Raw genomic sequence first — 17,232 nt, 5'->3', positions numbered from 1 at the left:
ATGACTAGTATAGACTTTTAGGAGGAGGCTGTAGACTTTGAATATGATGAGCGACCTATCCTTTCGAAGACTTCATCAGCTCATGTAATCGTTGGACAAACTGGAAGAAATGATTATGGACAACAGTCTAATCAATCAAAGAAGGCCATGAAGATGTACGATTTCAGATGGCACATTCCATGACCGTTTTTCCTATGTTTTCGATATGAAACTTGCAAAAGTACAATATTTTTCATAATTGATGAAATTAGAACAGATACAGCGGCAAATGTGACTTCCCAGGAGTAGTTAGATGAAGTCACCAATGCCAGAAAGCTAGTGAAAAGGGTCACAACAGGTGATGGAACTTGGGTCTACGGATATGATGTCGAAAATAAAGCTCCGTTTTGTGTGTGGAATCTGTTTCTTCCGAATGTAGCTACGACATGAAGTCACGAATGAGGTATGTTAAGATGTTGGACAATAACGCGCAGTTCGAAAATTCTGAACAGGTCGCTGAGCAAAAGTCGTTCACTGGATACAAGTTCACTTTGTTATTCCAGTTATACGCGTTTTGCACATTGTCATAATCAGATACCGCGGACCTTGATTTTGCTTATAGATACAAAAGTCTACTTACTATAGCTACCACTCCAACATGTATCTTCATGTCTAGGTATAGCATGACATTCCAAAACATCTAATGATGGCAGTGTCCCGTACGGTGATATTGCAATAACAAAGTCAGCATGAACCCAGGCAGTAACTTTTCCCTCAGTGACCTACTCAGCGATCAGTGGACTGCACATATTGTTCTTTCGGTCATGTCCGAAAAGACTGACACCATTAATTTTTTATCTTGCAGCCGTATATACACATGACCGAAACTAAAATTCCGACATTAGTCGCAATGGGCACTGAAATAAATTCAGTGGCGAAAAGTGAAAAGTCGTGTTGGGCCTGGAGTCGAACAGGGATTGCCCGCTTTGTGCCAACTGTCCCATTAACAGCTTCGGGTATTCGATCGCGCTTCCCTTTCAAACCAAATTGCCAACTTGACACACACTACATACGTAGTATCCTCTGTCCATTATTCTCATTCCTCACAGATTCACTCTAGTTCCCGAGATACCACACATACAAATACAGTATACTGAAAACTCTGACAATATGAAGGGCAGGATCGTAAAACATGTGTTAAGACATCAGGGAAGGAGAAGACAGTGATCAGAACAAATCCAGCAAATGCCTGAGGAAGAAGGAATGAAGAGGTTGGTGCAGAAGAGGAATTTGTGGCTGGCCGAATTAAAGTAGTCAGAGGATTGATGCCTTAAAGAAAAAAAAAGAAAAGAAACGCGTTAACAAGCCTAATATGGTGTAGGGAAACCTCTACCATTCAAAAGAGCTTTCAGTCGTCTCAGAAGGTATTAATACAGGTCCTGTATGGTTCTCATGGACATTTTGCATCTCATACTGTTCTACCAGCAAAATAGTCACAAACGTCAGCTGAAGATGATGGTGGTGGATAGTGACCACACAACCCTGCTCGAAAGGAAGCAAATCTTCAAAAATGTTGAGATCTCGTAATTGTGGTGTGCAGGGTAGATGAGAAATTTCATTCTCGCACTCGCAAAACCATTTCTGGATGGTGCGAGATATCTGAAGATGAGCACTGTCGTTTTGGAACACAGCATCGCCACTGGAGAACGAACATTGTACCATGGGATAGAACTGATCAACGAAAATGGTAGTGTAATCCTTGACAGTAATGCGACCTTTCACAATAACCATGGGACCCATCGACTAAGCCGACATGACTGAGGAATTCTTCAGCTCAAACCCTGCCATATTTCACTCGGCAAGTAAACTCGGCCGAAGCTGGACAGGATACAGAATAAGCTTCACGCTATCAAATGTCTTTTCTCCCCTGGCCCATAGTCCAGGCATTACAGTTTTGGTACCACGTTTCACTGTTATGTCCCTTTGTATAATTTAAAATTGTGTGTGTTCTGTCCCTAGCTCAGTTAGGGTTTTCATAACTCCTGTGTAACTGACTGAATCAAATACTTTTTCGCATTCGAAGAGGACGAGTAAAGTAGCGTTCCACGCTCATTAGTTCGGCTGAATGGAAGCGGCCTATCGTGTTGAATCCACAGTGGAACGATACGTCATTTACTAGATAAACTGTAGCCAAGACACCTGTGCTGTCTCTCGTTAGGATCTTCGTGAACAGTTTGTTATGCACAAGCTAATGAGATGGAAGTTCCGTACGTCATAAATGTTCCAGCGTTATATGGCTATTTTCCAATTGATGGTATATGACCGTCCTGCAAGCTTTTGTGAAGATGCTACTGTATCATGGGAACGAAGTTTTTCGCGACGGGATTTACATGTAAGACACTCTCGGTAGTCTTGCCGTGTCAGTTCTGGATAAAATTTCGAGCTTTCGACGGTTACCTCGATAGTCATCGTCAGAAGCTGACTGTCTTCACTGCTGCTGTGGTAGCCTTCTATTAAAAAAAAAAGCCCATGAACGGCCTCTGATTGGTCGGCTTATGATTGCTCAACGATTACGTACTGCTGTCGCAGACGATGTCACTGTGTGCACCGGTCGCGCCACTGCTTTCGTTGGAACTAAACCTTGGAGAGAACGTCACTGCTGCTTCTTTGCATCAAACGCTCGTTTTCATACACAGCTCAGATGGTGTCCGCTATCGCAGTTAAAGTTACACTACTGGCCATTAAAATTGTTAAACCAAGAAGAAATGCAGATGATAAACGGGTATGCATTGGACAAATATATTATACTAGAACTGACATGTGATTACATTTTCACGCTATTTAGGTGCATAGATCCTAAAAAATCAGTACCCAGAACAAACACCTCTGGCCGTAATAACGGGCTTCATACGCCTGGGACTTGAGTCAAACAGAGCTTGGATGGCGTGTACAGGTACAGCTGCCCATGCAGCTTCAACACGATACCACGGTTCATCAAGAGACGTGACTGGTGTATTGTGAAGAGCCAGTTTATCGGCCACCATTAACCAGGCATTTTCAATTGGTGAGAGATCTGGAGAATGTGCTGGCCAGGGTAGCAATAGAACATTTTCTGTATCCAGAAAGGCACGTAAAGGACCTGCAACATGCGGTCGTGCATTATCCTGCTGAAATGTAGGGTTTCGCAAGGATTGAAGGAAGGGTAGAGCCACGGGTCGTAACACATCTGAAATGTAACATCCACTGTTCAAAGTGCCTTCAATGCGAACAAGAGGTGACCGAGACGTGTAACTAATGGCACCCCATAGCATCATGCCGGGAGATACGCCAGTATGGCGATGACGAGTACACGCTTCCAATGTGCGTTCACCGCGATGTCGCCAAACACGGAAGCGACCATCTTGATGCTGTAAACAGAACGTGGATTCATCTGAAAAAATGACGTTTTGCCATTCGCGCATCCAGGTTCGTCGTTGAATATACCGTCGCAGGCGCTCCTCTCTGTGATGCAGCGTCAAGGGTAATCGCAGCCATGGTCTCCGAGCTGATAGTCCACGCTGCTGCAAACATCGTCGAACTGTTTGTGTAGATGGTTGTTGTCTTGCAAACGTCCCCATCTGTTGACTCAGGGATCGAGAAGTGGCTGCACGATCCGTTACAGCCATGCGGATAAGATGCCTGTCACCTCGACTGCAAGTGATGCGAGGCCGTTGGGATTCAGCACGGCGTTCCGTATTACCCTCCTGAACTCACCGATTCCACATTCCGCTAAGAGACATTGGATCTCGACCAACGCGAGCAGCAATGTCGCGATACGATAAACCGCATTTACGATAGGCTAAAATCCGACCTGTATCAAAGTCGGAAACGTGATGGTACGCATTTCTCCTCCTTACAGGAGGCATCACAACAACGTTTCCTCAGGCAACGCCGGTCAACTGCTGTTTGTGTATGATAAATCGGTTGGAAACTTTCCTAATGTGATCACGTTGTAGGTGTCGCTACCGGCGCTAAACTTGTGTGAATGCTCTGAAAAACTAATCTTTTGCATATCACAGCATCTTATTCCTGTCGGTTAAATTTTGCGTCTGTAGTACGTCATCTTCGTGGTGTAGTAATTTTAATGGGCAGTACTGTATTTTGGCCCATTCTTATTTCAACAGCCTCCTTAATAACGAATCCCATTACGCGGAGGCATGGGACAGAATTTTTGTAGCATTGAACAATATTTTATGTTTGTTCGTGAGGCTGTGATCCGCAATTGCCGATTTCACCAGTTCTCTATTTTTAATATGGCGTTGGTGTTCTGCACATCGGTCGGAACCGGTACGAATCGTCTGACTTATATATTTGCTTCCACACTCGCAGGATATATTATAAACTCCAAGGACGCTGAGGCCGAGATTGTTCTTAACAGGGCGCATCATCTCCTTAATTTTCTTAGGAGGACGAAGAATCGGCCTTATACCTCGTCTGCGCAGCACTCTTCCTATTTTGCTGGAAATCGCGCCACAAAAAGGAAGAAGACCAATCGGTGGTTCACCGTTTGAGTGTGCAGCATTTTACGTTTCCTTGTTTTGGAGAACGCTGCCTTTATATCGCGTGCACCATAGCCATTCTTTCGCAACACGTACTTCAGATGGTTAAACTCGGACTTTAAGTGGCCCTCGTCAGAAATAGTTTTTCCTCTACATACAAACGTGTTCAAAACGGCTCTCTTCTGAGCAGGATTATGGAAACTCTGTGCATTCAGGTACAAATCGCTATGCGTCGTCTTACGTTATACAGAGTGGCCAAGACGCCCTTCCGACTCTCGTTGTACTAAAACATATAAGAAAGGCAGTCTCCCTCCTTCTCTATCTCAGCAGTGAACTGGATGTTCGAATGTATGCTGTTCATGTGTTCTATGAATTGTTCGAGATCTTCTGCGCCGTGTGTCCACATTATAAATGTATCGTCAACGTAACGATAAAATAAGGATGGACGGAGGGGGGCGAATTTAATGCACGTTCCTCAAAACTCTCCACAAACATGTTAGCCAGTGATGGGGACAATGGAGAGCTCATCGCCATACCGTCCGTGATTTCATAAAGTTTGTTACGATACAAGAAGTAGGTAGTCGTCATCGAGTGCCGGCCCAACTTTATAATTTTCCGCCATCATTTTCAAAGGGTCCTCCACAAAAAATTTTGTGAGGAGCGATACCACATCCAGGCTGACTAAAATGTCATTTGGACCAACTCTAATCTGTCTGAATTTCCCAATTAACATCTGGGAGTGTATGATGTAATGTTCACATTGGCCGTCTATAGGAGTCATCAACTTTGTTAGGTATTTGTCCAGCTTACAAGTATGAGAACCAATTGCACTGACAATAGGTCTCATGGGAACATTATCTTTGTGTTTCTTCTGTAGTCTGTACAGCCTGGGCGGTCTAGGAGCTCGGACTCCGAGATTTTTTGTGACATCGTCTGGCAGCCCGGAATTCTTCAGTTACTTCATGGTTTTCTGCTGTACGTCAAAGTTGTGTCCCGTTTAAGACATTTATACGTACTGTCCTCCAACACTGATGTCATTTTACTATGATGTCCGGTAGTATAAAGGACCACGGTAATATGACAAGATCTTCATCCTTCCGAAGTAAATGGAGCCCCTCTCTCTCCTCTCTACTGATATTAGATCTGGGAGGCTTAGCTGAGACCAAAAAGCGCCTGAAAACAAGTCTCACTTTGTCGGCGTCGTCCTGTGCAAGATGCCGCACCGCCTGTTCTACTCCACTGGTAAGATCCACGATGGGTATAATACGTGGTGTAGGAGCAAAATTCTAAACTTTATTAAGGGCCGAGATGGCTCCTTTGTCAAGGTTCTCACCCGACATGTTGGCAACAGAGCGTGCTGTTTCGTACGATGACTCTGATCTTTGCATAGCTGCAAGACGCTCAAATTTCTTTACTTGTCTCACTGATATATCACTTCCCATAGCTCAAGTATATCAAACACGATGACATGCCATTCAGTTCTGTCTTTCCTCTCCTGCTCCATAGCACTTCTATCTTTGACTGAAAAATCTCTTAGTATAATAGGTACACCTGCTGTTTTTCTGCCAGTGTTGTGTTTGGGCTGCGTTAGATATTGCAGGTGTACCGGAAAATGTTTTCCTCTTTCCATTATGCGCCTGTTGTTTTACATTGCTGCTGATTATATCCTATCTACCTTTAATGTCTGTTTTACCGGTTTTTTCAGATATTCTGCTTTACTAAAGTTTTCTTTATAGATTTTCGTTGAAAATATTTTAATCTTCGATTTTCTTCTGATACTCATGAATTAAGATATTTTACCTACATCGTTTGAGTTTTGAATTCTCATCGCTTTTTCAGTGGGGCTTTAGTATTGGTCCACTTTCGTTATGGTCTGTGATTCCTTCTGTACCAGTTATTTCATTATCACTTGTCTGGTTGAGTCTTTATGGTACTATTGATTCAGGCTGCTGACTTACCTCACGTCATTGTTCAGTACGCAGATTTCTTTGTTTCAAACAGTTTTAACGTTTGGTGTTCGGAGTTTATGATAATTTTACTAGCCACTAATCTACGGTTGTATCCAGTGTTGAATTTATTTTGAATGGACACATCACTGACTGTTATAGTTTCATCCTTATCGTCGTGGTTAATGCTTCCCTTTGACCTTTGACAGCTTTCTGTTAGGTATCCTGGGTAAGCAAAATACTAAATTATGGAAAACATGTAATACCATCATTAAATGGATTATTCATCATTATAATTCATTCAGGAAATGAAAGGGATTCTATGAACAATTTTTGGTTGTAAGGAAGATACCCTTCGCAGGAAATTTAGGTGTAAACGGTTTTAATGTTTGCAGGGCTTATATGTGTCAGTACAATACTACGAATATTACAGACACGTGTGCCTTATAATTATTTGCACACATTATTCATTTGGTTACGTTTGGCTTTGTAAATTTTTAGTTGTTCAAATGAACGTGTAGAGATCATCGTCACTTTTCCAACACTTCTGACACTGAAAGACCAAACAGTTAACTGTATTGCTTCTCCAAAATGAATGCAGCCTTTTGGCAATCTCATCTCCTTAGAAAGGTTGTCATTTGCAGAAAGTGTAATTTGTTTTGCAATAGAGAGTTATAATTAATTTTGTATGAACTTAAATATATTTTTGTGGTTTTTCATAAAACCTCGTACGGTACACTTCTTTCTTGTATGAAAGTTTATTATTAGTCACATCACTGTGTCGTCTTTCATTACCATACATTAGCAGGCGAAATACTGGAAAGTTTAACGCAGGCGTCACATAAATGTCACCGTAAAAATGATTTTATTTATTTTTATGACACAAAGAGAGGACAACTCCTCGTAAAATTCCAAATGTCACGACCTAATGGAATTCCAGTGTTCGGCGTAATGTCCCCGCAATGTGCGGAGGTCGCCAGTGTGAATGAAAGCAAACGTAGTCTGAGGAGGTGACCGACTACATTTTTTATGGAACTATTTCTATCTTAATAGTCACATTACAATGGTGACTATTACAATGGATCACGTTGCGTGTCCTTGACTACATGCTTGAATAATGCTTCATTTAATAGTTAACAGTCGTCCCTCAGCTTTAAACTCAATAACCTTGCTGTCGGTCTGATACTCAATCCAAAAACTAAAATTGGAATAAAAAAGAGATGACGCGAGATTTTCGAGAAAGATTCCTGTTGGTTGATGCGATAATAGTTTGTGACTAAATGTAAGCTAGTTCTTGGTGCATAGACATAACTGGGTTACATAATACTTTCGAAAACAGTTGTTGTAACATTGGGACCGGCAATTGTTTTGGTTTCCCAGCAGTTTAATGAATCGCAGTTTCTATTCATATATGCCTCAGATAAATATCTGTCTAGTGCGACCATCACTACACATGACATCCTGGAGAACACTCACTGGACACCTGGCAATATTTATCCACAATTGCAAAGGAATGTAGTCTGTTTGTACCTCGAAGGACCACAGAAGTTGTCTTTCATAGCCAGAAACCAGTCACCATAGAAATAATCATAAATGATCAGAAAACAGGAAGCAGAAACTAATTCAGTATCACAGGAAATATTATGTCTTTGATGACAGCACATGACATACACAGTAAGTATAACGATTTAATTATATTACCACAAAAATGTGTAGAACCTTCAGAGTTGAAGTATGAAACGATAATTCAGCCATGTTTTACAAAATTATATCACAACCAATTATGACATTTGAAATAGTACCGTGGCAGTAAGAAGACAAAAAGAGTAGTGAATAAAGAACTCAAGCTTAGGAGACGTGACTCCTAAGACTAAGATATGGATATACAGTCTCTGACAGGAGTATGTGTGCTGATATCAGAGAACAGAGAGTGAAAAAACTTGAATGAGGAGATTAAGGAATACACGAACTACTGAATGGACTATACCAAAAGATTGGACATTGGCAGAATAGTTAAATTATTGATGAATTATTACCTGTTGGACATAAGTCTTTGAGAAAGATGAAGGAAAGGGTGAAAGATTAATACTTACAACAAAAAGGATGTAACAGGCAAATTATTAATACATACAGAGGAAAAGACCTCTCAGAACTGTCATATATATATATATATATATATATATATATATATATATATATATATATATATATATATATATATATGTGTGTGTGTGTGTGTGTGTGTGTGTGTGAGTTCGCTGTTCTACATGTAAAAATAATCATGTGAATACATACTCTTATTATGATAAATAACAACATACCCCCCTCCCCCCCCATGAAACACGGACCTTGTCGTTAGTGGGGAGGCTTTCGTACGTCAGTGATGAGATAGCCGTACCGTAGGTGCAACCAAAATGGAGGGGTATCTGTTGAGAAGACAAACAAACGTGTGATTCCTGGAGAGGGATAGAGTGTTTCCCGTAGTTGCAGGAGCAACAGGCTGCATGAATGACTAACCTAGATTTGTAACATTAACCAAAACGACCTTGCTGTGCTGGTACTTCGAACGGGTGAACGCAAGGGAAACCTACAGCCGTAAATTTTTCCGGTGGCATTCAGCTTTACTGTATTGTTAATTGATGAAGGCGTCCTCTTGGATAAAATATTCAAGAGATAAAATAATCTCCCCTTCCGATATCCAGGTGGGGACTACTCAGGAGGACATCGTTAACTGGAGAAAGGGAACTGGCGCTCTACGGATCGGAGCGTGGAATGTCAGATCCCTTAATAGGGCAGATACGTCACAAAATTTAAAACCGAATATACCTAGGTTAAATTTAAATATAGTGGGAATTAGTGAAGATCGTTGGCAGGACGAATAAAACTTCTGGTCAGGTGAATACAGTGTTATTAACAAAAAATCAAGTAAGGGTAATGTAGGATTAGTTTTAACAATGAATAACAAAATAGGAGCGCGGTTAAGCTACTACGAACAGCTTAGCGAACGCATTATTAGAGCCAAGTTAGGAACAAAGCCCACTCGTAACAAAGTAGTAAAACTACACTACTGGCCTTTAAAATTTCTACACCACGATGATGACATGCTACAGAAGCAAAATTTAACCGACAGGAAGAAGATGCTGTGTTATGCAAATGATTAGCTTTTCAAAGTATTCACATAAGGTTGGCGACGGTGGCGACACCTACAACGTGCTGATATGGGGAAAGTTTCCAACCGATTTCTCATACGCAAACAGCAGGTGACCGGCGTTGCCTGGTGAAACGTTGTTGTGATGCCGCGTGTAAGGAGGAAAATGCATACCATCATGTTTCCGACTTTGATAAAGGTCGCATTGTAGCCTATCGCGACTGCGGTTTGTCGTATCGCGACATTGCTGCTCGCGTTGGCCGAGATCCTTTCTGAATACAGAAAATGTTCTATTGCTGCCCTGGCCAGCACATTCTCCAGATCTCTCACCAATTGAAAATGTCTGATCTATGGTGGTCACAAAACGCCAGTCACTACTCTTGATGAACTGTGGTATCGTGTTGAAGCTGCATGGGCAGCTGTACCTGTACACGCCATCCAAGCTCGGTTTGACTCGATGCTGAGGCGAATCAAGGCCGTTATTACGGCCAGAGGTGGTCGTTCTGGATACTGATTTCTCGGGATCTATGCACCCAAATTGCGTGAAAATATGATCACATGTCAGTTCTAGTAAAATATATTTGTCCAAATATTACCCATTTATCATCTGAATTTCCTCTTGGTGTAGAAATTTTAATGACCAGTAATGTACAAGTGCCAACGAGCTCCACACATGAAGAGATTTAACGAATGTATGACGCGACAAAAGATATTATCGAGATAGGTAAGGGAGACGAAAATTTACTAGTCGTGGGGGAAAGGAGTTCGATAGTAGGAAAAAGAAGAAAATGAAAAGTAGTAGGTGAATAGGGAAAGTGGGTAAGGAATTAAATATGAAGCCGACTGGTGGAATTCTGCACAGAGTATAACTTAATTTTAACTAACACTTCGTTTGAGAATCATGAGAGAAGATTGTTCATGTGGAAGAGGCCTGCAGACACTGAAAGGTTTCAGATACATTATATAACGGTAAGTGAGAGATTTAGGAACCAGATTTTAAATTGTATTTCCAGGGGCAGATATGGACTCTGACGATAAATTATTGGTTTTGAACAGTAGATTGAAACTTTGAAACTGCTAAAGAATAGGAATTCAAGGATATAGGACCTGGATAAACAGAAAGAACCCGATGTTGCAAAGAGTTGCAGAGATACAATTATAGAACGATTGACAAGAACAGGGCAAAGAAATACAGTAGACGATGAATGGGTAGCTCTGAAAGATGAAATAGTAAAGGCACCAGAGGATCAAGTAGGTAAAACGACGGCGGCAAGTACAAATCATTGTGTAACAGAACAGATACTGAATTTAATAGATGAAAGGAGGAAATATAGTAATGCAATAAATGAAGCACTGGAAAGGAGTACAAACGTATCAAAAATGAAATCCTCAGGATGTGCAAAATGGCTAATCAGGGATGGCTAGAGGTCAAATGTAAGGATGTAGAGGCATATATCACTAGGGGTAAGATAGATACTATCTACAGGAAAATTAAAGAGACCTTTGGATAAAAGAGAACCACTTGTATAAATATCAAGAGATCAGATGTAAACCCAGTTCTAAGAAAAAGAAGGGAAATAAGGAAGGTGTAAAGAGTATACAGAGGGTCTATGGAAGGACGATGTACCTGAGGGAAATATTATGGAAATGGAAGAGAACGTAGATGAAGATAAAATGGAAGATACAATACTGCGTGAAGAGCACTGAAATATATAAGTGGGAACACAGACAACGTTCCATTAGAACTACTGACAGCCGTGGAAAAGCCAGACATGGCAACAGTCTACCATATTGTTAGCAAGATGTACGAGACAGGCAGGCGAAATACCGTCACATTACAAGAAGAATATAGTTATTCCAATCTCAAAGAAAGCAGGTGTTGACAGTTGTGGAAATTACCGAACTATAACTTTAACTAGCCACAGCTGCAAAATACTAACACGAATTCCTTACAGACGAATGGAAAAACTACTAGCAGCTGACCTCAGGTAAGACCAGTTTGGATTCCGTAGAAATTTTGGTACACGCGAGGCAGTAGTGACTCTACGACATATCTTAGGAGATAGATTGAGGGAAGGCAAACCTACTTTTATAGCATTCGTAGACCTAGAGGAAGCTTTTGACAATGTTGACTGGAATACTTTCTTTTAAATTCTGAAGGTGGCAGGAGTAAAGCACAGGGAGCCAAAGGCTCCTTTCAATTTGTGCAGAAACCAGATGGCAGTAATAAGAGTCGAAAGGCGTGAAAGGAAAGCTGTGGTTGAGATGGGAGTGAGACAGTGTTGTAGCTTATCCCCGATGTTATTCAGTCTGTGTATTGACGAACCAGTAAAGGAAACAAAAGAAATATTTGTAGTGAATTAAAATCCGTGGAGAAGAAATAAAAACTTTGAGGTTCGCCGATGACATCGTAATTTTGTTAGAAACACCAAAGCTCCTGGAAGAGCAGTGGAACAGAGAGGACAGTGTCTTGAAAGGTGTATATGAGATGAACATAAACAAAAGCGGAACAAGGACAATTAAATCAGATATTGGTGAGAGAATTACATTAGGAAATGGACACTTAAAGTAGTAGATGACTTTTGCTATTTGGCTAGCAAAATAACTGATGATAGTCGAAGAACAGATGATATACAATGTAGACTGTATAAGGCTAGAAATAAGTTTCTAATGAAGAGAAATTTGTTAATATAGAGCACAGATTTAAGTGTCAGGAAGTCTTTTCTGAAAGTATTTGTTTGGAGTGCAGCCATTTATGGCAGTGAAACGTGTACGATAAATAGTTTACACAAGAAGAGACTAGATACTTTCGAAATGTGGGGCTACGGAAGAATGCTGAAGATTAGATGGGTAGATCACGTTAGTAACGAGAAGGTACTAAACAGAATTTGGGAGAAGAGGAAACTGTGGCATAACTTGACTAGAAGAAGGGGCTGGTCGGAAAGACACATTCGGAGGCATTAAGGGATCAACAATTTAGTGTCGGAGGGAAGCGTGACGGGTAAAAATTGTAGAGGGAAACATGAATACACTAAGCAGATTCAGAAAGATGTAGGTTGCTGTAGTTACTCAGAGATGAAGAGTCTTGCACAGTTTCAAACCTGTCTGTGGACAGAAGACCGCAACAATGAGAACAACGGCCAATGAAGTCAAACTCATATGCAGAGGCACTGAGCAAGGAAGAGGACTGAAATCTGAATCAGTGGCTGAACCAAGATCACACAGATCAGACTGACTCCAAAGTTGGTTTGTTATCCACACTTTGTGACTGGGCAGCGGTTGGGATTGGCCGGATTGTGGGATCGGCCAGTGATTGGGATCTGTGTTGTGCGTGAAATCAGCTGGCGATTGGGATTGCTTGGCATGCTGGATCAGCTGGCGATGGGGATCACACGTAATGTGGGATTGGCTGGCGATCAGGAATGCATCACAAATGGGATTGGCTGGTGATCGGGGTAGCGCATCACATGGGATCAGCTGTTGAGACATAGGGAGCTGTGGCATTGTAATCCCATTTGTGCAAGTCATGGCTGATGACAGCTGCTTGTGTGACTCACATAATCATCAACAGTATATTCTGAATGCAAACGCATGTCAAAGGATAAAAAGTAACAACTCATTCAATAGCATGTAAACATTTATTGGGCTTTTGAATTTGAGATTTTATTTTCAAATCGGAAGATGAAATACAGAGGGCAAATGGTAACTGTTTCTACGTACCACTGCAATATAGATGAACTCGAGGCGAATAATTTGATATACTCCACTTGTGGTCTATCTTATTGGGAAACTACCTCAAATTGGTTAAAAAAGTGTCTGAGTTAAGATATATACACACCAAGTGCGATTTTTAGTATTCTCTCACTCTTTTCACGTTGACTATTAGTGCTAGAGAAAAACTGAATAGGACCTTGCTTGTGGGAAAGTTGATGCTGTTTAATTTTGTAGTGCGATACGTTTTCGCTAGAGATGATATTTTTTGAATTATTAAAAACGTTCTGAAGTGACCTTCAAACCCTCCCCCATACTCATTTGCCACCCGTCAGGATGACAAAAGTATGTAGTTCACACCCTGCCAACCTACTACTGTACAATATGTTCTACTAATCGAATTATCTTCAACGTTCGACCCATTTTGGTCTTCACTGACTGCGCTGTTACACAATACACTTAGTCGGCTGTTTTGTTAACATTTAACTTTTCCCTTGGCAGTAATGAAGGAAAAAATACTTTTGTATACGTTATGTAGTTCAATCTAAATTTATATCTTTACAGGAATGTAAGCACTGTTGTAAGAATGCCAGGCAAAGAAAAAAGATTTAATTATTCATTTTATGATCGTAAGATTCACAAAACAGTGACTTAAAATTTACACAAACGTCCCTTTTACATTCAATAAAATTTTTCTGGGCTTGTGACCGCATTGTCAATATGTATAACTACCGACGTCTCGGTCCCTTTAGATTGTTTTTATTTACTGCTGAATGAGAAAACTTTGTTTCTTATATATCTGCAGCCGTGGTTGTTAGTGATGAACGGGAGGGATGGTAGAAGTCTTTATTGGTGGTTTTTTTATTTCTTTTCATTGGTGGAAACCCGACGTTTTGATTGCTGTTTGCGTTACCGCTTGTGATTGGTGGAAATCGGCGTGACGTGGAGTTGTTTTCCTGATTTCTGGTGCCGGCTGAGGTACGTCAGTACTCTATGTGCTTGCCGCCGCTGCGTCTCCCTCGTGCCGGTCTATATTGCTTCACGTGAGCTGTTGTTCGGTAACGCTGTTGTTGTTGGCAGGCTAGAAGTCGGAAGTCGGAACCCGTCTTCTCTGTTCATATTGGCGGGTCGCATGGCTATTTCAATTGCGTCTCTAATCTTCCTTCTGAAAGTAAGAGGCTGTTTCGCCAGTTCAAATGGCTCTGAGCACTATGGGACTTAACATCTGTGGTCATCAGTCCCCTAGAGCTTAGAACTATTTGAACCTAAGGACATCACACACATCCATGCCCGAGGCAGGATTCGAACCTGCGACCGTAGCAGTCGCGCGGTTCCGGACTGATCACCTGAGTTTCGCCAGTACGCGAGCTTCACCAAACTGAATCTGATTGCTGCACTCACCCTGGTGTTTAGAGCATTACCTCTCACTCTGTCGTTAATAAAATACAGGACGATTATAATTGAACTTCCGCTACTAGAAAAGGCTACTACGTAAAACGAGTGATAGTAATAGAATGAAACTTTGTGGAAATATTTGCAATGACATGCCGAAGGGAAGCAACGAATAAACCAGTAACAAAAAAGAAACAAAATTTAATTTTCATATGAGAGTGTAAAATTCGTTAATTGCGTACCACGTTTACGTACGACGTTAGAAATGTTCAGTGTGACTGGATGCTACACCCATGAAATTGTGGAACCGCACTATACAAACAATTTTACAGTGGCTGGCAGCAGTTTTCGAACGGCTGACCGTGGATTGTTCAGCTGACGTGACACACCTCACGGATTGCTCCAAAATCGAACCTTGTGCTCAGAATGCTCAGCTTTGTCAGCCATAAGCTCTTCAACAAACTGTGTCCCAACTGGTAGTCGGCTTTTCCCGGGTGCAATTCCCTAATGTTCAGTTAATTCGAATTTCCGAATCATATTCTTCAACACCAGTGTGGAAAGAGTACCTCTCCGTATTCCTTTAACGCGTCTGCATTCGTGAAGAGCAGCACCACTATTGATGTCGTTTCGGCAAAACAGCTTTACTAGTAAAGCCCTGCTCACCTTGCCCTGACCCATGTTCACTGCATGCTACTGTAAACAGGCTGATGCTAACTTTTCAGCACTACAAGGCAGCACTGGTACCACCGCCTAACAGCAAGCCATATCAATAACATTAGTAGTAACGCAGATCCGACACCACACAGTCCGCACATCTTTCCTAAAAAATGGTTCAAATTACTCTGAGCACTACGGGACTTAAAATCTGAGGTTATCAGTCCCCTAGATCTTAGAGCTACTTGAACCTATCTAACCTAAGGACATCACACAGATCCATGCCCGAAGCAGGATTCGAACCTGCAACCGCAGTGGTCGTGCGGTTCCAGATTGAAGAGCCCAGAACCGCTCGGTCACACCGGCCGAGTACAGTAAATAGTTTCCCGTCTCTATTAGCCGTGGTAGCGGAAGTTTAACTATAACCACTCTGTGTATTGGACTGTGCTGATAAAACTGATAGCATCGTGGTATATTAACGTTCTCTCGTGCACGGATTTTAATAAGCGCTGCTGTCAGATTGTCATCAAAATTGCTGTCGGTATGAATCACTCTGCGTTCGAATTTCTTATTTGGTTGTTTGTAGCTCTATGAAAGACAACAACTGGTTAACCCGAGCATTGCATGGACAACGTATTTACTTAGTGAAAAACCAGCCGCTCCCATTCAAATTGGTTGCTAAATTAATTTCACCTTTATGAGTTGTGTTGTCCTTATAATCATCTTGCGGTTGAAGTTCTTCTTTTCTTGTTTGCTTCAACAATACGTATGTTTGTGGACAGGGTCCGCCTTTAGCAATTTAGTGTTTTAACCCAAACATGTTTCACTGCAGTTGCAGCATCTTCAGTGGGCTTTTATTATATGGCTGCTAAAGATATAGTGTGCTGTTCACTGTTTGTATACACGTAACTATTAGTGTATAAATCGTAATTACAGCTATTTGAAAAAAATAAAACCACAAAATTAAAACAAAATTAAAAAGGACACACAACACACATATGAACACACATGAAGAAGAAAGACCCACAATGACAAACAAGTGGTTCAATCTCACCACAGAATTATCAACATACTCAAAAAACAAGGGGAAAAATAGCCTACAGGGCACACAACTCAACACAGAGAAAACTGACGAAAACCAACACAAGCACAGACAAACACAACACATCTGGTATTCACCAACTAACAGGTCAGGACTCCAAATCAGTTTATATAGGGCAACAAGCAGACACTTTAATACCAGATACACAGAGCACAGAAGAGCATTGGAAAGTAACAGCTGGCATTCCAAATGTTCTGAACACCTTATGGACAAGAAACATAACTCAGCAGACATCAATACTGATTTGTAAATTCTCAAATGCAGCAACAGCCCCCCCCCCCCCCCCCCCCCGCCCCACACACACACACAAAAACTAATAATTGAAGAAAATTATTAGATACAAAAAGCCATAGTGGAAGGAAAAGAAGTGATACATGAATACACAGCTCTCTGCAATGGAACTCTTTTCTCTGCCTTCAAAGAATTATTAGACAAGACCAACCTATTGAGCTCTCACCCCCCTGCACCCAAACAACCACCCACTCACCCACCGTCCCACACACACACGCACTCACTCACTCACACACACACACACACACACACACGCGCGCGCGCGCGCGCGCGAAAATAATCAAACCAACTGTCACTATCTCTCTCTCTCTCTCTCTCTCTCTCTTTCTCCTCCCTCCCTCCCTCCCCTTTCACACACAACTCACACCAAAAAAAGTTACTTGTAATAATAGTAATGAAAAATCCTCAGACCCGTTCTCTCTCTTTCTCTCTCTATCTCTCTCTCTCTCTCTCGCTCTTCTCTCTCACGCA

At 41.5% G+C, this 17,232-nt stretch overlaps 1 protein-coding gene across 1 annotated transcript in view; it reads right to left on the bottom strand.

Moving 5' to 3' along the window:
- The window catches only part of LOC126355537 (dipeptidase 1-like), a 399,494-nt gene that overhangs the window by 53,542 nt on the left and 328,720 nt on the right, over positions 1–17,232 (bottom strand). The gene's annotated exons all lie outside the window — the stretch shown is intronic.

Source organism: Schistocerca gregaria, chromosome 3, assembly GCF_023897955.1.
Source record: "Schistocerca gregaria isolate iqSchGreg1 chromosome 3, iqSchGreg1.2, whole genome shotgun sequence".
NCBI lineage: Eukaryota > Metazoa > Arthropoda > Insecta > Orthoptera > Acrididae > Schistocerca > Schistocerca gregaria.
The sequence above is the reverse complement of the archived record's forward strand: the minus strand, read 5'-3'. Positions and strand labels throughout refer to the sequence as shown.